The following is a 25,230-nucleotide window of genomic DNA, read 5'->3' as shown; positions in this document are numbered from 1 at the left end:
CAGTCAGGCAACATCCATAGAAAAGAATAGACGTCAACTGTTTATTCCTTTCCATGGATGCTGCCCGACCTGCTGAGTTCCTCCTGTATTTTGTATTTTGCTACTCAAAATACCTGTAGCATCAGCTTGGGCAATGGAGGTTCTGTATATGGCCTGGGAGACAGGATAGATTTCTTCTGAATATGTTTTGCTTCCAGGCTTTGGAAAATATGACCTGTAATTTCAGTGATGTGCCCTCAGTGTCCTCTCCTGTGCCAACTCATAGAGAAGTTGCTGTTAGAAGGAGAGGATATTTTAGTGTACAATAAATTTATGCTTACTGAGTAGGAATTTATCCCAGTCAGAGACAGCAGTAATATCCAAAACACAATGAAATTTTCAATTGAAATTCAGTTCCATTCACTTTAATTCAACACAATGATATTCCCTTGTCAATGCCCAGGGATCCTACAGTGACTTCTAGGCAAAGAAAATGCTTCATATATACTTTTTAAGGGGCTACAAGATCTGAAGTACTGACCAGAACTCATATATCTAACATGATGAAGTTCTTTGCCCCTTTCAAATGAGCCTTGAGTTTTTGCTTATTCTCAGTTAATGTTTTAGCTCTGATTCTGATGTTGCATAATATATTGCTGGTATCATACACCAAGGTACTTGAAAAACGTTGCAATGTCATCAATTTCATTGCTAAAATCTGGCTGCCTAATCATACTAACTAAACTCAACCAAGCCTCAAAAAATTATTGGCCGTGCTGATGTTGAAAGGTTTAGAGTCAGTCACAGTAACTATTTTGATAACTACTTATCACTTCACAGTGTCCTTCATATTCATTGATAGCATAAATTCAATCAGCATAATTGAAGGGAGCTTGCAATTATAATATTTATTGTAATGGTTAGGACTGTGCAGTGAATGCTTGTGAAAGTGATAATGCACTGAGTGCAAGTTTCTTTAATGCACCCTTTCTTCCCAACCCAACTTTTGTTAGCAATAACTGCAAGGCTCCAAAGAATAACCAAACTGAAATTCTTATAAGTATAAAAACCACTTAAGTAGAATAAGATTTCTGTTCCCGTATGTTTGGAGACTAATAGTTAACATAAATGCCCTGATTTGAGTAAATTGTGTGGGTGAGAGTCAAGTGGACAGCAGACCATTTGTTGTTTGAGGCCTTGGAGATTTTTAATTCCATTCTGAGCTTCCCCTGCAGCACAAGGTTGTTAAGTGGTTTCCACTTATGCAGCAGTGGAAACCGAGGCATTAGTCAACACATTATGCTTGATGATAGAGCCTGTAAGTTTGCTAAGGACATTGCCACCACTACTTCCTCAGTGAACTGTATGCAGGGAAAGTTCTGCTCAAACCCTTGTGCAGGGCTGGTGCTGCACTCCCTCATCATTTGTGACACTGTAAGAAAAACCTGCAGTAACTGACTGCCGACACTCTAAACTTTTTAGTGTGCATATTAGACTTTTCCTGTAGCATACTGCAGTGAAATCATCACTCAGGACCACTGAAACTGGCCTTGCATTTTAAACACCTGAGACCCTTAGATGTATATAAGAAACAGTAACAGGAATAGGACTTTCAGTCCCTTGTGCTATGTCTACTTTCAGTGTCATATATCCTTAAGCAGCGGGACATGTCCTGAATCAGCATGCCAGATATGGTCCCACTAACTGGAGCAAGATATCCTTACTTTTTACTGCAATGCTGACAAAAAAAAACTATCATGTTTGGCCCCACAATTGCTTGCTGAGCCTGCATGTTAGTTATCAATGAATCATGTGCAAGCATACCCAGGTTTCTGTAAACACCAGTAACTTTAAAACACTCTCAGCTTAAAAAAAACCACACCTTTATTAGCTAAAAATGAATGACCACGCATTTTCCACATTACAGTAAAACTTAGATTATCTGCTTTCCAATTGTTTGGAAAAACGATAGTTTGACACCTAGTTCACTGGGGCCCCTTAGTCTCCTTTAACTGAACGAGGCCCTGCATTCCTTGCTCTCTTTGAACTTCCTGAGAGCCAATTTCCTGTACTGCGTTAATTTCTTTAGGTTCACTGGAAAATTTATTGCATGACTGTGTACATTTTTTTATTTTAAAAAAGAAAATAAAGCATGTTACCATATTGAAATAACATCCAATAGTCCAGAAAATCTGCGAAGGCAGCATCTCCAAAACCTCAGGAGTGCTGCATTGTAGGAGTTTTCTGTATATTCCGTCTACCTTATCCATACATCATCAGCAGAGTTACACAGGGAAATTAGGTGTATTATTTCCAACTCATCGATATAGATCATGAAAAACTGAAGCCCTGTAAGCAAACCCAGTGCTACGCCCGTTATAATCTTCCATCCTGTAAAATTACCTCTTTCTTCCAACTGTTTTCTGTCTGCTAAACAATCATCAATTCACACCAGTAATAATTTACATTCTAATTTTAATTAATGACCATTTGTATAGCCACTTATTGAAGGCCTTTTGAGTGTCCAGATTAACTGGTTTGACCTTACTGTTTTACAATTTCAATAATTCCCATTAGATTTGTTCAATGCAATGTCCATTTCATAAATCCAGTCCTGTTATGATTTTCTAAGTGCATCATTACCCCTTCCTTAGTAAAGGATTCCAGCATTTACCTGATTAGACATTTCAGGCTAACAGCTAAGTAGTCAATTGTTTTCTCTCTTACTTCTGTCCTAATTAGTAGAGTTACATTGCTACCTTCACATCCGTGGGAACAATACTGAATCTATGGTATTGTGAAAGATAAACACATTGTACTCATTATCTTCATCATTACCTCATTCTTACCCCTAGAATGCAGGTCATCAGATCCTGAAAGTTTACCAGCTATTACTTCCATTAATTTCTCCAATATTGTATTTTTATTAACAATAATTACTTTGAATTCTTTATTTATTCAGGACTATTTCGAAGAGGTTTTCTGTCTACTGTGAAGATGAAAACAAAGTATTGTTTAAATTTCTATGCCAATTCCTTGTTCTCCAATTTAATTTCCCCCAGCTCAATCCATAACGGACACACACTAACTTCACCTAATCTCTTTTTTTAAGAAGGGAGACCAGATTCATAGATATCATTCCAGATACAGGGTTCTATTTAATTGGAGCAAGGTACCTCTACTTGGTATTCAAATGCAACTTGCAACAAAGATCAGCATATTGATTACCTTCCTAATTGCTTGCTGAACTTTCATATTAACTTGAGGTAATGCATGTACAAGCTGTCCTACCTTCTGCCATCACTGCTGGCCACTCACGACTCAGCAGGTGGAGATCACGTTCCTACGTGCAGTGCAGTGTCTGAATCATAGCTGGAAGTACTAAATCAGGTGATCTCTGTCCTGATCACTACCACTTCATTCTCTTCTGCCACTACATGGTCAGCTTACATTTCTTGGCTTTCTAAAAGGAAAAGGACAAAAGACAACAATATCAGAAATATAAGTTCATGATGCCAATATATTTGGTATATATCAACAATAATGTTGGTACTAAACAAAGCAGACATATCTCCAAATTGCCCTGGAATATTGGGGTGGGAATACAATCTGTGAAGATCTTTCATATGGGAAATGGGCATTTGCTGAGCTCAATGGATTTCAAGAAAAATTCATAATCATTTTCAATAGATAAACACATTCAGTCATTGATTCATATTGATCTACAGTAAATTTACAGTACACATTTCAATGTGGCGTTAAACATTTTTAACATTGCATAAATTATGAGCTACCGTATTTATAAATTTAATTCCAAAGAACTGGCATTTTGTTTTATGCATTAGTACCAGCAATTAGTAATATTATCTGTAGTCATGGGCCATACTGCCCTCTAGAGCACATTAGAAATAATTTACATTTTTCTAATTGAGTCTTCATCAATTTTTAACAAACACACAAAAAAAATACAGGAAGATTTTGTCTTTACATACAAGAACATCCTATTATTATTTAAAACCAAAGTTAGTTTTCTTGGCCGCATCTTGTTTATTTCTGCCATTGTTTGATTCTGCATTAATTGTTTCCAAAGTAAGATTATCTGTTTCTGTTTATTCAGTCCTTGATCCAGCAGATTCAGAATGTATTGTGTATATTATGCACAGAAAGGTAACTTCAGGTGAGCATGAGATCAGCTCATGATAATTCTCCCTTTATAGTCAGGGTACATGGCATGACAACACTTCTTAATGGCCTTCAGTTTAAGAGTCATGCACATAAAAAAAGTGAAAAATGAAAAGAAAATGTTGTGGAGGAGTTCTTCAAATCTCCCCTGATGAGATGAAGGATGAAATTACTTCCCCACTTGTAGCTAAGAGACCTTTTCCTGAAAACAAAGGAAGAATGTCTGGAAGAAGAAGCCACAGTAGTAACTGCAGATGAACAAACCCATAAATTAGTGCAACAGATGAGACATAACTATTTTTTTCTTACAGAAACCTCAACTTCAACTAGCAGATATATAAGACAAGTTGGCAGCCTAGTATGACCTGGGTTTACACTCACGCTCAATAAGGATTTCTTCTAATGAGGGAAGTACTAGTGCAAGATGCTATATTGGAAAATGTACAATGCAATATATTCTCCTTTATAGACTTCAAGATCATTATTTCTAGAAGAGTTTAAGGTAACTTCATTATCTTGTTCATTTCAAATTTTCAATCAGTAACCTAATTTATTCCTAGTTCAAGAAAAGAGAGATGATGCACCTTATGAAAGCTAACACTATGTTTAGTTCTCTGTATTAAGAGTTCAACAGGCCCAATGTCACATCTGATTTTCTATTCCTCTTTAACCTGAGTGGCACAATTAACCCTGTAGTTTCTTTCACCAAGTGAAAAGTTAATTTGCTATTTTTTTATTCTACTAAAATTACTTAAATATTTGCATATATAATTATTTCTGGCCCATTGAAATTTCATTGTCTTTGTTTTCTGTTATGCCAGTGCTGAGTTAGCATTTAAACCACATTTGAACTTCTGCTCTTTGTTGTAATGCATGATTGTTAAACAGTTGTAATGCATGATTGATAAATCCCTCAGTGAGCAGGATTGTTTTAGATAGTTACTTACCTGATACAAATAATTTAAATGACATGATTCCTCATTATCTCATGAGGAAAACATAAAGGAGAGGTAGGAGAAGTGGCTAGGGACATTCTTAAGCAATGCAAAGAAACTGATGCTATTTCCATTAAGACTTCAGGAATTCTTTTATGAAAAGATGGGAGTTAGCAATATATTGGTATTGTGCAGGCATGTAGAGCTTTTCTGAAAATGTGATCAAGAACGACTGAAGTTCAAATGGTGCCAGAGCAGTGGGAGATATTGAAGGAAGACATTGTGGAGAATATTGACAAGAAGTTATGCTCTGAAGTTTGCAGGAATAGGTCTTCAAGGTTTGGGGAAGAAACGTATTGCCTGGAACAAAGATGCTTGGTGGGAGAGAAGGCTGGAAGTCAAGTGACAGCAGAAAAAAAATATGCCATCTGGAACAAAGATGCTTGGTGGGAGAGAGGCTGGAAGTCATCTGACAGCACCAAAGCCAGGCTTACCACAAGAGAAGAAAGTTGATCAACCCAAACCCTAAGTAAGAGTCAAAACCTGGGAAGCAGATCTGACTGAACAAAAGGTTAAAGGAACTGCCTTAAATATCTATGACACCATGATTGTACGAATGCAAAAAAAAATTACTTATTCGCAAAAAAATACCTAATTTAATGCCATCTTTGTTCTCATAATATGCTTCACATAATGCACAGTTTATTGGAATATCTTGTAGGTACAAGAACGTTCACATAAGTACTACTAAAGACAAAGGAATAGTACTATTATGGATATAATGAAGAATTATCTTCTTGATTTATAAGTTCTATTGGCTGGGTATGTGCAGAGGTCTTGATCTCCAAATATGCAATTATATGTTCCATGGTTGCCATGGTTGCCTGCTGTTTCTTCCTTGGCATCCTCTTCCAATATAAACAAGAGAATAGCCATGTAGAAATCCATTAATCCATTAGCTAGCCTTCCCTTTTACTTACATGAAAATAAAACTGTCTCAAGGAAAACATTTAAATTAAGTGAGAATTCTTGAAAACGTGGATTACTATGCCAAGTATATATATACACACAACCAAATGAAAAAATGTTCCTCCGAACTAGGGCGCACCCAGAAAACATGCATATATCATACACAGCACATAAACCAAAATATTACCTTAAATAAGTTAATAAAATTTAATTCAAAATATAATTTTATGTTATTTGATGATGATATATATCAATTTAACTTGAAAATTGGATCCTGTTGATTTTTTGTGCATTGCATCCACAATCAATTTTACTTGGATTAGATCACTTGGCGAAAATTGCGTGAAATTGAGCAAATCATGAAGTAGGGCCTTTCTGATCATCATCCATGTTAATATGTCCGAGTTGCTTCCCCATGCCTAATGATGTCAATGGCCACATAGCACTGGTTTCTGCACACACCAATATAACTTGGAGCTCAACACTCCACATAGCAGTAAAGTCTCTAAAGAACTTAGAGTTCATTAGATTATGTTCTTATGTTTTTTTTGCTATTTAAATGGGGACTCTGCTATCATCAGGATTTCCCATAAAACTGATTGCTGTTTGCTAAACTTCTTTCGAAAGCCCAAAGAACATTCTATTGCCAATAAGAATCATTTTTACCAGAATTTAGTCGGGGAAATATTTACTTGATGGGTGCCTCAGTGATGACATGGCCTCTGAAAAGGTGTAGCAGACCATTCAAACAGGGTAATGGTCCTCAAAGCAGGAGCCAAGAATGTAGGCCCAGTGGCATCAAAGACACCCGTATTATATGAAGAGCAATGTATTCATCTACAGGCTGTCACCACATAGATCAGTGAAATTCCATGATCTTCAGCCATATTCACATGTGTTGACTACTCACTCCATGGAGGACAAGGTGACAATGACTCATGTTTCCTGGTCATTTGATGGTCACTGATCATCAATAAATTTGCTGATGATACACCCATTGTTGGCAGAATCTCAAATGGTGATGATAGGTCGTATAGGCATGAGATATACCAGCTAGTTGAGTGGTGCTGCAGCAGCAACCTTGCACTCAATGTCAGTAAGACCAAAAAGCGTGAGTAAGACAAGGGATCACACAGCAATCCTTATAGAGGGAGCAAAGATTCAGGGATTCATCTTCGAATCTGAATGAGTATACTGCAGTTGTTATCGACTTCATTAAAACCTGTGTGGATGAGTGTGTGCCTACAAAGACTTATTGTACATTCCCAAACCAAAAGCCTTGGATGAATCAGGAGGTACATCGTCTGCTGAAGGCTAGATCTGTGGCATTGAAGGCTGTACTGAAAAACCAGGTATGATTTGTGGTGGGCAATTTCAAGAGTGAAGACACAATTTCAAACAAGGTTGAAGGTGACATTGGATGTACGACAACTTTGATTGGGTTTGCAAGATATTACTTCCTACAAAGCGACACCCAATAGCATGAATGGCAGCGATGCTTCACTACCAGATGAACTCAATGCCTTTTCTGTCTGCTTTGAAAGGGAGAATATAACTACAGCTGTGAAGATCCCTACTGCACCTGATGACCCTGTGATCTCTGTCACAGAGGCTGATGTTAGGCTGTCTTTAAAGAGAGTGAACCCTTGCAAGATGGAAGGTCCCAATGGAGTACCTGGTAAAGCTCTGAAAACCTGTGCCAACCAACTGGCGGGAGTATTCAAGGACATTTTCAACCTCTCACTGCTACAGGCAGGAGTGCCCACTTGCTTCAAAAAGGCAACAATTATACCAGTGCCTAAGAAGAATAATGTGAGCTGCCTTATGACTATTGCCCAGTAGCACTCACATTTACAATGATGAAATGCTTTGAGAAGTTGGTCATGACTAGACTGAACTCCTACTTCAGCAAGAACCTGGACCTATTGCAATTTGCCTATTGCCACAATAGGTCAATGGCAGACACAATCTCAATGGCTCTCCACAAGGCTTTAGACCACCTGGACAACACAAACACCTATGTCAGGATGTTGTTTATCGACTATAGCTCAGCATTTACTACCGACATACCCACAATCCTGATTAAGAAGTTGCAGGACCTGAACTTCTGTACCTCCCACTACAATTGGATCCTCGACTTCCTAACTGGAAGAACACAATCTGTGCAAATTGTTGATAACATATCCTCCTCACTGATGATCAACACTAGTGCACCTCAGGGGTGTATGCTTAGCCCACTGCTCTACTCTCTATATACCCATGACTGTGTGGCTAGGCATAGCTCAAATACCATCTATAAATTTCCTGACGATTCAACCATTGTTAGTAGAATCTCAGGTGGTGACGAGAAGGCATAACAGGAATGAGATATGCCAACTAGTGGAGTGGTGCTACAGCAACAACCTGGCACTCAACATCAGTAAGATGAAAGAGCTGATTGTGGACTTCAGGAAGGATAAGACAAAGGAGCATATACCAATCCTCATAGAGGGATCAGAAGTGGAGAGAGTGAACAGTTTCAAGTTCCTGGGTGTCAAGATCTCTGAGGATCTAACCCAGTCACAACATATCGATGCAGTTATAAAGAAGGCAAGACAGCAACTGTTCTTCATTAGGAGTTTGAAGAGATTTGGCATGTCAACAAATACACTCAAAAACTTCTATAGATGTACCATGGAGAGTATTCTGACAGGCTGCATCACTGTCTGGTATGGGGGTGGGGGGGGGGGGTGGCTACTGCACAGGACCAAAAGAAGCTGCAGAGGGAGTAAATCTAGTCATCTCCATCTTGGATACTAGCCTATAAAGTACCCAGGACATCTGCAGAGAGCACTGTTTCAGAAAGGCAGCATCCATTATTAAGGACCTCCAGCACCCAGGCAAGCCCCCTACCAGAGATGCTACCCCTCCCGAGACACCCCATACACCACCTGGTGCTCAGCTCTCACCTGTGGCTCCAAGTAGCTGTAGCAAGCGCAGTAGCCACACCTCGGTAAACCGTCTCGGCAGACGGGCCAAACCAGGTGAGGGTAGCCAACAAGTGTTCGACCCTTGGTGAGGTAGGGGATTTGCCTATCCCAGCGTGTGAAGTCTGGCCCTGGCAGATTAAGTGGAGGAAACCGATTAATGGGCCAATGGTCAAGAAGGCAGGCCAGCAGGGGTTGATGGAGCGCTAAGAGCATGACAAGACACGTAGACGTCCTGGTCATCCACTGCGGGGGGTGGGGGGGTGTGACCTCTTTAAACTCACCTGGCCGAAGACAAAGGCAAACCACTGCCGTAACCTGCTGAGTACATGATTTCCCAATATGTCAGAGCAGCGTGCAGGGAAATCGTCCACCAACTGGAAATTCCAGATGCGACCTAAAGCAAGTACCCAGAGCATGCCCTTCTCTCACTGTTACCATCAGGTAGGAGGCACAGAAACCTGAAGACACACACTCAGTGATTCAGGAACAGCTTCTTCCCCTCTGCCATTGATTCCTAAATGGACATTGAACCCTTGGACACTACCTCACTTTTAAAATAAATATTATTTCTGTTTTTGCACGATTTTAATCTATTCAATATATGTATACTATAATTTATTTATTTATTTACTATTATTATTATTATTTTATTTTGTTTTTTTCTTCTATATTATGTATTGCATTGAACTGCTGCTGCTGAGTTAACAAGTTTCATGGCACATAGCAGTGATAATAAACTTGATTCTGATTCTGAAATGGATATCAGGGAGTAATCAATTTCAAGTTCCTGGATGTTAATATTTCTGAGGATCTAACCTGGTCCCAGGATATCGATGCAGCTACAAAGAAGGCAAGGCAGTGGCCATATTTCATTAGGAGTTTGAGGATACTTGGAATGTCACCTAAGACACTCGAAAATGTCTACAGATGTACCATGGAGAGCAGTCTGACTGGCTACATCACCAACTGGTACTGGGGTGGGGTGGGGTGGGAGGGCTACTGCACAGGATCGAAGTAAGGTGCAGAGAGAGTTAAAATTAGTCACCTCCATCATGGATACCAGCCTCCACAGTATCCAAGACATCTTCAAGGCACGATATTCACGACTTTTTAAAAATTTATGCTTTTACACTACTTATTTAACTATTTGAGATATATATATATATGTACCGGTATATATCCTGTAATTCAGAGTTTTCCCCTATATTATCATTGTACTGCTGCCACAAAGTTAACAAATTTCACGACATATGTCAGTGATATTAAATCTGATCCTGACTCTGATTCCACATGGCAGCAAATCTATGTCGTATTTCTCAATTTGTGTTCATTGCAGCAATGTAAAAATCACCAAGGTGTTCTACTCCTGAAATAACGATTTTTATTTTTGGTTTTGGTGAAAAGAGAGTGGCATCAAAAGCACTAGGTGTTCCTAACATTTCTCGTTTTCCATTGGGGAAATATTGTGGATCTTTTCATCAACAGGAAGTATTTCCACTCCATTAACGTACAGTGGTTATGAATCATAAGAGAGTTTAATAACAGTGAATACAATGTTTCCCTGCATGATCCCAAGTTAGGAATCAGCTTCATGTGAGAGATTATACTCAGTCATAGCTGGAATAAATAACAGCCATGGCAACAGTAAAATTGCTTAACAATGTGTTCACTGCAATAAAACCATACTTTGTTTGCTTTTTAAGAGAAAAGTTTGAAGCTCTCCAGTGGCAACCAAGGTTTCCTTCATATGAAAAGTGTGATATTGGTTCTCTTTCCCACAAGCCATCACAGGGCATACAATTGTGCCAGTGATTTCAATGCCATGGTGACACTGAAGAATGTTATGTATCCAAAATGGCAAAGCACTTGAATATCTTTTAATGACTGGTTATGTGAAATCAAATGATCAATGAACAGAAAGTTAAGTCTTTTGTCTATAAAATTGCATATCTTGGCACTGTTCTCATTTGAAAATCTATAGTCACAATCTATAATCCCTGTGTGGTTGCGATCTTAGTGCTGGAAGGTTACTGCCATTTCCTTTGAACGCTACCAATGTCCTTTATCGAGCAGCCACAGAAGCTCTTGCCCTTGAAAATCTGGCTTCAGCCAGTTTTAGATTCATGTAGGCCACTTGCGAACATTTAATTTGACTGATGTGGTGGTGGCCATTGGCATTCCAGCAGTGACCAAGAATGGTCTCTAATGTGAAGTTGATTGCTACCTTGGGATTTGTCTTGCTTGATTTTGGAGTGATTTTGTGAGGGGTACACTAAGCAACTAATCGGGGTCAGTGGTGGAAAAGTCAGCCAGCCCTCAGTCCACATTCTTGTCACTTCAATATTCATACCCAGAACTAATCTGGATGACCGAGTCAGAATCACAGCTCTCTGTTTCCCCCTCCTGTACCTCTTTTAGTGAAGTCCATGTGTTCCACACCGGTGTCATCAAACACCACAGATCTCTCAGAAATCTACAGGAAGCACAAGGCAATGGAGCTTTTATTTGTTTTTTTTTCCCCTCCCTTTTTTTTCTTTCTCTATCTCTGCCCATCACTCTGCCTATTCTCCATCTCTCTCTGGTGCTCCACTCCCCCTTTCTTTCTCTCTAGGCCTCCCGTCCCATGATCCTTTCCCTTCTCTAGCTCTGTATCCCTTTTGCCAATCACCTTTCCGGCTCTCAGCTTCACCCCACCCCCTCCGGTCTTCTCCTGTCATTTCACATTTTCCCCTCCCCCTCCTACTTTCAAATCTCTTACTATCTTTCCTTTCAGTTAGTCCTGACGAAGGGTCTCAGCCCGAAACGTCGACAGCGCTTCTCCCTATAGATGCTGCCTGGCCTGCTGCGTTCCACCAGCATTTTGTGTGTGTTGACGAGATATAAGCACTTTTTTTTGCAGAAAGCAAAGCAGGTGGACAATTGATTTCTGCTGTACTGTTTGACTGTGGGAGCACAAAAAAGATGCGAAGAATGCTGGGATTACCATTGAGGCTGACTCATTGTTAGCACCAGTAGCATCAAACATGGTGACAAAAACCTGTTGGAAATCAAAAAGGGCAAAGTAAATAATGACAAAAGGCATTAAGATTTTGTAAAAGAGGTTAATGTGCTTCCCTGATGAGTTGAGTTTCATGAGGGAATCCTCTTCAAGTGGGAGGCTAGTTACTGCATTCATCTGTTGTTGCAGGATTTTGAGTGAATGGCCACATTACATACAATGGCTAATGATTACTTCAATGCCAAAATTTTGTACCAAGTCACCACCAATGAAATCAATAACCTTAATTAATCTGCAATTACAGGGGTGATCGATGACCCTCTTGAAGAGGGGAACAAAACATTTACTCATGCTCATAAGCCACTGATGTAGAGAACAAAACTCACAAATTTATATGCATTGTTTGATATTTCTAAGTTGAAAGTATCATTGATGGCACATAGGTTACTCGATAATCTCTCTCAATAAGCTGGCTCATTCACTTATATAAAGAACTTCTAATTTCCTGAATTTTTCATGTAAGTGTGGTCATAGGCATTGAATAATGCTAAGCTATATCAGAACCCTTGGAAATAGACATAACATTGCCATTATTGATACTCGCTCAAATTATTCCATTCCCAGCTTTGACTTAAGTTGGCAATGAGAAGAAAATTTAAAATACACTTAGACACATCCATGGGTAAGAACGATTTAGAGGGATATGGGTCAAGTGCTGGCAAATGAGACTAGCTTTAATGCAACTTGATCAACAGGGATGAGTTGGGCCAAAAGAGCCTGTTTCCATGTTACATTGTTCTAAGATTCAATAGATCTTCAAATGCCAATACTTGTCTCTTGAGCCAGATATAATGATTTTCAATTAAGAATCTGGATCTGGACCAGTCTGGTGATATTTGGAATGCAGTAGCATGAGTCTTGAAATGTCACAATTCTGTTACATGTTCAGTAAGTATGTTTTTCAGAGAGACCAAACTTCCAATGTGTAAAAACAGGGCATTGAGTATAGGATAGGGAAGTTATAGTATATAACATGTTGGTGAGGCCACACTTGGTGTAATGTACAGATCTATTTCTTTTAGCACAATGACTCCCCTTAGCACTAATTGTTGATTGATAACTTTTGCATACACATTAATTTGTTGCTCTCTTAGCAAAGTGAATATACACTTCTCAGACTGCATGCCTTTATTAATTTGAGTATGAACCAGAATGTCAGTAAATATCACCAACTGCACCAACAGTTACAAGTCAACAGAGTTTGGAGGAAGGGAGAGAGACAGCGAGAGGAAAGGGAGAAATGAAGGGATGCTAGAAAAGGACACGTGAGTAATAGTGCATAGAATGCAGTGAGAACACACAGCCATCAAACCTAAAGTAAAAATAATGTGACAATAGCGTTGGTCAGGAAAGTTGATGAATTCGATAGTGCTAATAAAGATTGGGAATATATATCGAGAAGATTGAACTGTAATGTAATGCTAACAATGTGGATGAGGTAAAGCTTAATGGTCCCAAGAACATACAGTCTCTTACACAACTTAGTATCTCCTGAAAAACCAGCAAGCAAGACATTCGACAAAATTGTTGCAATTTTGCAAAATCACTTGAGGCCAAAACTGCTAATAATAGCTGAGAAATTTAGATTTCACAAAATGAACTAGTTAAAGGTTGAAAGCATTCCTGAATACATTGCAGAACTGTGCAAACTTTCCCAGTACAGTCGGCCCTCCTTATCCGTGAGGGATTGGTTCTGGGACCCCTCATGGATACCAAAAAATGTGGATGCTCAAGTCCCTTATTCAACCTGTCTCAATGCGGTGTACCTTAGGACCCAGCGGATCCCCAAACCTTATTTAACCTCAGTGTGGTGGACATTAGGACCTGGTGGCAGAGCTCTGAATCCACAGTGTTTCTGTTCACGAAAATAATCCCGATCACGATTGAAAATGAAGTGGAAATAATAAAGTGATCGGAAAAAGGTGAAACGCCATCAGTAATTGTAAAAGTGTTAGTCGGTCAACGATCAGAACAATTTTAAAGGATAAAGTGAAAAAGGCCCTACCCCAATGAAAGCCACAATTATTACTAAGCAACGCAGTGGTTTAATTATTGGGTTTTGGGGTTTTGAGTTTGTACATTCTCGAACAACAAGTGCTGGAAGAGCACTTCCAGGTTTTCTCGATTCGCGGTTGGTTGAATTCACGGATGCGCAACTCACGGATAAGAAGGGCTGACTGTACTGTCACTTTAGAGATGGACTTTCTGATGCATTAAGGGACAGACATTATGGGGCATGTATCATCGAACCATTCAAAAGAGGCTACTGTCATAAAGAGACCTAACCTTAGAGCAGGCATTGACCATTGCAATATCATCAGAGGCTGCAGCAAAGCGTGCAGCGGAATAACAGAAAAAAAGTTTAGAACGTGAAATACACAAATTGTCCCTGAATTGTACAAAAAGCCAAAAACGCTATCAGTGTGGCAAATCCTCCCATGATGCAAATGTCTGTTGGTTCAAAGAAGAAATCTGCAGAAAATATCACAGACAGGGTCACGTAGAGAGAGCGTGCAAGTCCGACAAAAAGCACAACCAAAGAGGAAAACCACACAGAGTGAAAGGTTTCAAAAACAAAACTAAACAAGTGCATAATGTGACGGAATGTGAAACTGAATCAGATAACACAAATTCTGACAAAGGCAAACTGTCATGCCTAGAACTGTATAGCATTACTGAAGCAGATTGCAAAATCACATGCACCTTAACAGATGTGTCTGGTGTAAAACTGAAATTGGAGCTGGATACAGGGTCGGCTTCATCTATAATTCCAGAGGATGACTACAATAGACTGTTTTCTAAGCTACCATTAGAAAAGATCTTGGTGATGCTAAACATTTATACAGGTGAAAAAGTGTCTCTCAAAGGCAAACTGAAAGTCAATGTGATGTATGGAGGCCAAATACAGCAGTTAAAGCTTTATGTATTAAAAAGTGGAGGACGCACACTTTTCAAATGTGAATGTTTGAGAAAAATCCAACTACACTGGCACTCAATCAAAGCTCTCAGTGTGACACCAACAGGCAACGGCAGGCTAAATGGTAGCACTAACCAGAGATTATCACAGCTGCTTAATGCTAATGAGTAGGTGTTTGACAAGGGTATCAGTAAACTCAAAAGTATGAAGGGTAAAATTTAACTGAATGAAACAGCAACATCACAATTCCATAAAGTGCATCCAGTGTCTTATGCGCTACATCCTAAAATAGATGCTGAACTTCAGAGCTTGGAGGCATCTGACATTCTCTCCAAGGTGAAGTGGAGCAATTGGACTATGCACATTTTCTTGGTGATCAAGAAAGGGAAAGCCAGAGCTGTCGCATATGCGGGGACTTCAAAAGTGAGCATCAACCCTGTGCTGCGTACTGTGCAGTATCCCCTGCCATGAATAAAAGACATTTTTGCATCTTTGGCAGGCAGGGAGAAGTTTTCAAAGATTGACATGTCACAAGCTTATCTGCAAATGGAGGTTGAGGAGTGAAGCAAGAAGTTTCTCACCATCAACACTCACAAGAGACTGTTCCATTATAATTGTCTCATCTTTGGCATTGCATCAGCTCCAGCAATTTGGCAAAGATCAATGGGCCAAGTGCTCCAAGATATCCCAGGAACACAATGTTACCTTATGACTGGCAAGAATGATGAAGAGCACCTCCAGAACCATGGTAAAGTGCCTTACCAGGCTGAGTGAGAGAAATGTGAGTTTTTCAAAAATGAGATCTCATACTGTGGACATAACATTGGCCAGCATGGCTTAAATAAGTCACAAGAGAAGACTGAAGCAATCCTGCAAGCACCCAGACTGGAAAATGTGTCACAAGTTAGGTGGTACTTGGGCCTTGAAAATCACTACCATAGGTTTCTTCCAAATCCTGCTACACCCCTTGACACACAGTTACAGACAGGAGCAAAGTGGGAGTGGTCAGGAAGATTTGAAAGAACGTTCAAGGAAACAAAGAGATAAATGACATTAGATGAACTGCTTACTTATTATGACCCATCTCTGCCCATCAGACTGGTGTGCAATGCGTCCCCTTATGGCATGGGTGCCATTTTTTCACACACTATGAAAGATGGATCTGAATGCTTCAAGATCACTGACGAGCACTAAACACATGTATGCAGAGATCGACCGAGATACCCTTAGTCTAGTATGGGGAATAAAGAAGTTCCACCGCAGCCTCTACAGACAAATGTTTACTCTAGTGACAGGCCACCAGCCCCTTGTGTCCATCTTCAATCCCAGGAAGGGAATTCCAGTGATGACTGCTACCCAGTTGCAACATTGGGCATTTTTCCTAGGAGCCTGCTCTAATGACATCGAGTTCAAGGGTACCAAACAACACAGTGATCTTGATGGCTTGTCACATCTTCCACTTTGACAACTGAAGAAGAAAAGTCTTGATTCTGTGACCCAGCAGAAGTGTTCCACACAGCATTGGTGTACCAGTTGCCGGGAACAAATTCTTGAATACAAAGAGAAACAAGGAATGACCCAACATTGTCAAAAGTCTATGACATCACCATATAAGGATGGCCAGCTCATGGTAACCCTATGTTTCTGGAGTTCTCAATGAGATGAGACCAACTGTCTATATGTCATGAAAAACTGATGTGTGGATCTCACGTTGTGGTTCCCTCTAAACTGCGCACCAGAGTGTTAGCGTATCTGCATGAAGGACACCTGGGTACAGTCAAGATGATGAGTCTCACCTGGAACTAAGTGTGGTGGCCGGGAATAGATAGAAAGATTGAAGACTTGACCAGATGCTGTTCAAGCTGCCACAAAGTTCAAAATGCACCCCCACAGGTACCATTACACCTGTGGAAGTAGCTGTCTATACCATAGCAAAGAGTGCATGTTGACTTTGATGGGTCATTCATGAACTCCATGTTTCTGATTGCTGTGGATGCTCATTCTAAGTGGCCTGAGGTCACACCAATAAAGTCAAACACATCAGAAAAGTCTGTTTCTGCTTTGAGGACTACCTTCTCTAGAAATAGCTTAACAAATTAAATTGTGAGTGACAATGGATGACAATACGTGTCAGAAGAGTTGAGACTATTCATGAAGAGAAACATTTCAAGTCATCTCTTCACCACCCATCAATGAATGGATTAGGTGAAAGTTTTATCCAAACCTTCAACAAGTCCATTAAAGCTATAGACAAGGAGGACATTTCTCTAAAACACAAGGTGGTCAATTTTCTGTTAAGTGTATTGGAACTCTGTTCATGCGATGACAAATCAAACATCTGTAATGCTGTTCATGAGCAGGAATCTGAGTTCTCGGATGGACCTCCTGAAACCTGATCTATGAAGGGAAGTTTTTGGAATAAGTAATTCAGCAAGAAACTTCAAGGTCGGACAGGACATCCTAGCAAGTGATTACCGAGAAGACAAGTGGACACTCGGTAGGATAGCTACAAGAACTGGACCACTGATGTACACAGTGGATGTCAGAGATCACGCTTGGAAACATCATGTGGAGCAAATACTGGATACTCACCCAAAGAACACACCTGAGTCAAATGCATCTGACAAGACAGTCTCATTACAGTCACCGGACTTATCTCTCAGTGATGATCATGTCACCGACAGCAACGTGACACCTGCAACAGAGAAAGTTGTCTTTGACAAGACACCGGCCAAACCTAATGCCATTCCACAGGTCTAAAAGCGTTATCCTGAAAGAAACAGAGCACTACCAAAAAGACTGATTCTTTAATATAGTGAATTTAATTATGAACTGTTATTGTGAAAGACTGTTTATTTGAATATGTTCTCTTAAAGTGAAATAGAATGCTTTGTTACATATACAGTTTTATGTTACATTAATCTAAAGGGGGAGGAAGTGTAGTGTACAGATCTATTTCTTTTAACTCAATGACTCCCCTTAGCCCTAATTATTGACTGATAACTTACCCATGCGCATTGATTTGTTGCTGTCCCTACAAAGCAAATATACACGTTAACTTCATCTCTGAGTACATGCCTTTATTTATTTGATATGTAATTGTACAGATGCAACACTTGGCATATTGTGTATAATTTTCATCACCCTATTACAGGAAAGATGTTATTAAAACAGAAAGATTGCAGAAAGGAATTATCAGAATGCTGCCAGGACTTGGGGCCCTGAATTACAAGGAGAGGCTGCATACATTAGGACATTTTTTTCCCTGGAATGTAACAAATTGGAGGTTAAACTGATAGAGGTATTTAAGGTCATGAGGGGTCTCAAAATGGTTAAAGCCCATTATCTTTTTTCCTCCAAGAGAATGTGCTTAAAAAAAAGAGTGCAAGGGGTTAAGATCAGAGGGAAGAGAATTAAAAGGGATGTCAGGGGGCAGCATCTTCATGCTAAAGGTGGTGCCTCCTTGAGCTGTGCTGCCAGAACTAGTGGGTGAGAAAGGCACTTTCACAACAGTTAAAAACCATCGAGGTAAGTTCATGGATAGCAAAGGCTTTGAGGACTATTGGTAAACAGAGGCAGAATGAACTAGCTCGCTGGGCAAGACTGTCAGCATGAACATGTTGGGCCATACAGCTTGTTTCCCTGCTGTATGACTCCAAAACTATAAAAATCTTGGTCCAAAATATACATTTCTAGTTCTAAGTCCTGAAGCATTTACTTTTCAATGACCTCTTTGTTAATTTTCTTTACATTCACACTGCCATACATGATTGGTGGTAAATATTGTGCCATACGAAAGATGTGCAATAAGAACACAACACTGATATTTGTATAACATCACATTTAAGAGTGAAAAGACAAGGTTATTGGCAAGAAATAAAAGAGGAAAAATGAGATAAAAGAGGTTTTCAACAAAACATTTTCTCGACAATATAACTTTGGAAAATGCCTCTAAAGAGCAAAGGGAAATTTTAAAAAAAACTAAAATGGGGGAAAGGGAATAACAATAATGCTGAGTGAGATGAACATGGGGTGCAAATTACAATCCATGATCACGAAGGATTTCATTGTTGGATTGTGATAAACATAAGGATCTGAAGAATAGGGAGATAAGAGAATGGGAATTATAGTTATGCAGGAAATTTAATCTAAAAATAGATATAATTAGTGCAGATCATAGATAACAGATGAAAGTAATTGACTGGTAGGAGTTACCAGTAATGGAATCAACTAAAATTATGCAAACGCTGTCAAGAAAAAAATATAAATGGATTGTTTTCTTTTTGCTTAAATTTTGAGTTTCATTTCACCTGGGATTTGAACAAAGTGATTTCTCAGCAGATCATAAACCCTGGCTACTCTGAAGTTGTCTAGAGATTATGAAACCATCTAAGGCTAAATCATTTACAAATATTCTTCCAGATAGTATAAACATTCAAGGCTGGATCCAATTGCAAATTCTAGAACTATGCTAGTCCTCCTCCCTCCTCCAAAACTGCCTGTCTATTTTCAAGTGAGATGAGCTGAGAGATTGTATGGAGAGAAACTCAAAGTGGGAGTTTATGAAGAAATCTGCACAAGAATAGAAAGCCTCAAAAACTGGGCTATTATTTTGCTTGGAAACAACATGAAAATTATTCAACTGGTGTTGAGAGACAAAATTGATAAAACTCTGAATCTATGAGTACTCATGAGTGCCAAAGTATATAGTTATATATAGTTATGAAGACGGCTGACAGAATAATTAGAATTTGTCTGAGAAATGAATACAGTTATAGATTTCTTGGCAAAGGAACTATAATCTATTATAGAAATTGAGGGTGACCAAATTCATTGCCATCTAAGACAGAAGCTTGTGAGAAACAATTGTAAGCGCAGATCTGATGAAAAAAATAAATAATTGATTGGAACTGAGATTTGATCAAAGGCTGTCTTCTGTTAAAAGAAGCACTGCAGCTCTTCAAGCACTTTATCCAGTAGATGGCGAGCTATCCCCCAATTCTGCTCAGTTTGCATTCAATTTGTGTAAATTATACCCTAGTTTCAATGTCACTTGGGAGTTTCAAGATCAGCCTGAAAGACTTATTGAAAGTGGTAGAATCAAAGCTTTGGAGAAGAAATTTGAGGCGTGAAGGTACATTCTGCCTACCTTTTAATGTTTAGTTCTGTTTAATTTAAAATATGAATTTCAACAACATTAAAATACTGTTTGAAAATAAATTATCCAAGCTTCCCAGCAAAACTCCTGGCACTTTAGTAGCAGCTGTGCAAGCCGTCTGTGAGACCTCACTGGATCAGTTAGGCGCTGTATTCATTAGGACACAAAGCAGTATTTAATATGAATATTTGGTAACTTGCCCTGGCTTTCCACCAGAGTATTCATAACAAAAGTCTAAACCCTGATAAAATGTTTTGCATTTGACAGGGACTTCAGTCTATTAGTATGCAGATGCAGACTGGTTACTTAGTACTATCAGAATGTTAACTACGTTAACAGAAATATATCATTAAAAGGAGACACTAGCTCATGTATGTCTATTCTGTTTCTTCTTTGAGCTCTCTAGTAGAAAAAGCTAACTCAACTGCTCAGGGGCGTATAGCATGTCTGAAAAACGAGGTTTGGTTTCTGTAAATTGAACTGTTTAATATGCCTTAGTTTAAGCGGGCCTAATCTTGGCATCTAAGATAACTTCGTACAGTAACCTATTAGATATATTTGTAATAGTGGGTTCGAGACATCTGACGCCCTGCAATTGATGCTCCCTTGCCAAGTTTATGCAAGTCAGTTATCAACAACTTTCTGCATACTTTATTAATAACTCATTCCTGCAAAAGGCTTACCCATATACAAATGCAGATATCCTCATTCAAGAGTGTGATAGGAATCATCTAATTTACTAGGGCAACAAACACAATAGGTTGGAAGAAATTAACAGGTCAGGCAGCATCTAGGGAAAGGAATAAACAATTGATGTTTAGGACCATGACCCTTCATCGGGACTGAAAAGCAAGGAGGAGAAGTCAGTATTAGAAGGTTGGGGGAGGGGAAGGAGTACATACTGGCAAGTGAGAGGTGAAATCAGGAGAGGGGGTAGGTAGGTGGGTAGGAGGAGCATGAAGAGAGGTAATAGGTAGAAAAGGTAATGGGCTGAAGAAGAAGAGAGTGGACCATGGGAGAAAGGAGAAAAGAGAGGTGATGGGCAAGTACAGAGAAGAGAAGGGGTAAAAGGGATTTAATTTACTATGCACTGTTATAGATTGTTAATTTAGCTTCAAGACTTTCAAGTTGTTGAATGTCATTTCCAGTACACAAGTGTAAAGAAGAATGAAATCATTATTACGCTAGATCTGATCCAACAAAAAAGAAACACAATAAATATTAATGCATAAGATAGCTTGTATACATCGATTGCTTGTAGATCCATAAAGTGACACTGGGCACAGGAGTGTTTGTACATAAGGTGTCTGACAGGAAATGATAAAGTAGTGGTGGTTGGGGCTGTGGAGGGGTGGGTTAGTGGGTGAAGGTATTGATCAGCCTTACAGCTTGGGAAATGTAACTGTTTTTGGGTCTAGAGGTCCTGGCATGGATGCTACATAGCCTCCACCCTGATGGGAGTGGGACAAACAGTCCATGAGCAGGATGGGTAGGATTCTTCATGATGTTACTGGTCATTTTTCAGAATCTTTCTGTACATTGGGTGGCGGTGTGGAGATAGTTCTCTACCAAAGGAATGTAAGGTGCTCCTTCTCTCTACTAGCCTGCTGGTCATCCTTGGGCAAGATGGAGCACCTGCTTAGCTCCCCAGTCAGGGTCACATGAAGCTGTGGGAGCCGGCAGTGGATGCACATATGAGCAGCTGTTGCATATCACAAGTCCTGGATATACAACCACTGATGCCAGCCAGGCAGACAATCTCTGAAAAGAATTAAAAATGGCTGGGGTCCCCCGTCTTGTAAAGACACTGCCTAGAAGAAAGCAGTGGAAAACCACTTCTGTAGAAAAATTCACCAAGAACAGTCATGGCCATGAAAGCATGATCGTCTATGTCATACGACACGGAACATAACAATGATGATTATTTCTGTATATACGTCCTTGATGGCAGGTAGGAAAGTGTCACTGATGCATGGGGCAGTTTTGACTACCTGTTGCAGAGCCTTAGAGCAGTGATGCAGCATGTCAGGATATTCCCTACTGCACATCTGTAGAAAGACATGAGTATAGATGTGTATAGTCCAGCTCTATTCAGCCTCCTCAGAAAGTAGAGGTATTGTGAGCTTTCCTGATTGTGTAGAGTATGTTCTGGGATCATGAGAAGTTATGTGAGATGTATACCCCTAGGGGTTTGAAACTGTGAACAGTTTCCACTGCTGTGCTGCCGATGTAAAGAGGGGTGTGAGTGGTTCGAGTTCTCCTGAAGTCAATAAGCATCTCCTTTGCCTTGTTGACATTGAGGAAGAGGTTATTTGCTTGGTAGCAGGCTTCAAGCTCTTCACCTCCTTTCTGTAGGCTGTCACATCGTTGTTGGTGATGAGCCCCACCACTGTCGAGTTGTTTGGCAAACTTGACAATGTGATTATTTGGGAGCTCAGCCAAACAGTGTACAGCAATGGGCTCAGCGCACTGGGGGGCACCCGTGTTGAGAATGATGGGGAGGAGCGCTTATGCATCCTGACTATCTGAGGTCTGTTGTTTAGGAAGTCCAACACCCAGGCGCACAATCATGTATTTAGACCGAGGAGTAGGAGTTCGTTCACCAAGGTCTGTGGGACAATAGTGTCGAATGCCAAAATGAAATCCAGAAACAACATTCTGACATAAGTGTCCTTGTTTTCTAGGTTTGTCAGGGCCAGGTGCATGACAGATGCTATGGCATCTGTTGTACAGCATTTCTGTCAGTAAGCATATTGGTGAGTGTCCAGTGTGGCAGGAATGGAGTTTGTGATATGTGCCATTACCAGCAGTTCAAAGCACTTCATAATAATTGACATCAGTGCCACTGGGCAGTAGTCATTTAGTTCTGATTGCTTTCATTGGGCACTCTATCAGTAAATCTTTGAGGACTTATCACTTTTTTTCCAATATGTATTTGCCTACACAAATCTATAACTTGTTCTTGACACTGGTGGGTATTATAAGCATGATAAACAGAATTTTCATTTCTTTTTTTCTGAAATAGATTACATGCAGAAAGTGGAGGTGCAAAACCACAACACCAACCTTTCATATATCCATGCCTCTATCAAAAACTTCTGCAATAGTTCATTAGTTTTCCAAAATTCCCCAGATTTGTGGAAGGTTCCATTAATTTGAAAATTAGGAAGATAGACACTAAACACAGGAAACGATAGGTCATTTAGCTCAACCTCTGTCACAGGGTAATATTCAAAGTTATTATTAAGATGGTTATATCAAGGATTTTACAAATATTGAAGGTTATAATTCAATATGGTTTATGAAAGGGAAATCAAAATTTACATTTTTGTAGATCTTTGAACAGTAAAACATATTTGTGGATAAATTGGAACCTTCTGTACTATATTTTGATTTCCAAAAAGCATTTGATAAAGTGCCTCATCAAAAAATATTGCAGCTAATGTATTGGTGCAAAGAGGAGATCGTTGTGCTAACATGAAAAAGAGAAAAGAAACACATTTTACAGTTTATGTAAATAACTTGAATGGGGGCACCTAATGTATCATTTTTGAAAACATGACTGGCAGAAAAGTAAATTGTGAAGAACACTGTATATTAGGAGATTTAGACAGACTGAATGAGCAAAGATCTGGCAAATAAATATAGCGGAGGTAATGTGAAATTATCTGTTTTGCACAGAACTGAAATGCAGAAGGCAGTGGGTGTCTTAGGACCTGGTACGCATTAGAATGCAGGTATAGCATGTAATTAGGCAAACAAAAATAATGCTACTCTTTATTGCTAAAGCAACCAAATACAAAAATAGGGAATTACTGGAGCTAAATGGGGCATTGATGAGACTACATCCGGAGTACATTGGTTTCCTCATTTGGGAAATAAGTAAATGCACTGGATGCAGTTCAGGGAAGGTTTACCAGCCCGATTCCTGTAACTGATACTTTGCCTTATGGAAAAAGATTGGACAAGTTAGAGTTATAGCTATTGTAATTTAGGAAAAAAAGAGAAGTGACTTGATTGCAATGTATACGACAGCTAGATGTGGGAGATTATCAAATTTTTGGCTTACTTTTAAAAAGTAAGGAAAGCCAATTTAAGACAGATAAGGCAAAGTAATTTTCTCTGAGGGACATGGATCATGGGAAGGATTTTCCTCAAAGGACTGCAGAAGTAGCAACTTTAAATATTTTTAAGGTACTGTAGAGGCAAATATACTCAGTGGCCACTTTATTAGGTACACTTGTACAATAATGCATATATTGAATCAACCAATCATGTGCCAGCACCTCATTGCATAAAAGAATGCAGACATGGTCGAGAGGTTCAGTTGTTGTTCAGACCAAACATTTGAATGGGGAAGAAATGTGAACTAAGGGACTTTGACCATAGAATTACTGTTGGTGCCAGAGGGGGTGGTTCAACTATCTGAGAAACTGCTGATCTCCTGGGATTTTCACGCACAAGTTTGCAGAGTTTACAGTGCAGGGTGCAAAAATAATTTTAAAAAAATAACAGCAGTTCTGTGGGCAAAAACACCTTCTTAATGAGAGAGGTCAGAGGTGAATGGCCAGACTGGTTCAAGCTGACAGGAGGCAACAGCAATCCACGTGACCTGATGTTACAACAGTGGGGTGTGCAGAAGAGCACCTCTAGATGTACAACATGTCAAACCTTGAAGTGGACGGGCTAGAGTAGCAGAAGACCTCATGCATACAGAAACACACACAGTGGCCCCTTTATTAACAGGAGGTACCTAGGAAATTGGCCACAAAGTGTATATTCTTGATCAACAATGGGGTGAAGTTATGCTTGGGATAGGTTAGGGTTACAATCAGCCATAGGCCTACTGGACATCAAGCAGTCTCATGAAACATAGAAACATAGCACAATACAGGCCCTTCAGCCCACAAAGTTGTGCCGAACATGTGCCTACCTCAGAAATTACTAGGCTTACCTATAGCCCTCTATTTTACTAAGCTCCATGTACCTACCTAAAAGCCTCTTAAAAGACCCTATCATATCCACCTCCACCACCGTTGCAGGCAGTCCATTCCACGCACTCA

General features: G+C 39.6%; 1 long non-coding RNA gene across 2 annotated transcripts in view; it reads right to left on the bottom strand.

Moving 5' to 3' along the window:
- LOC140727815 (uncharacterized) overlaps window positions 1–25,230 on the bottom strand; it is a 56,457-nt gene that overhangs the window by 22,148 nt on the left and 9,079 nt on the right. For both annotated transcript variants that reach the window (XR_012098941.1, XR_012098942.1), the window contains exon 2: window positions 3,271–3,442. This is a non-coding gene — a long non-coding RNA (uncharacterized lncRNA). The remainder of the gene's footprint in view (window positions 1–3,270; window positions 3,443–25,230) is intronic.

This window comes from Hemitrygon akajei, chromosome 5, assembly GCF_048418815.1.
Source record: "Hemitrygon akajei chromosome 5, sHemAka1.3, whole genome shotgun sequence".
In the NCBI taxonomy this organism is placed as follows: domain Eukaryota; kingdom Metazoa; phylum Chordata; class Chondrichthyes; order Myliobatiformes; family Dasyatidae; genus Hemitrygon; species Hemitrygon akajei.
The sequence above is the reverse complement of the archived record's forward strand: the minus strand, read 5'-3'. Positions and strand labels throughout refer to the sequence as shown.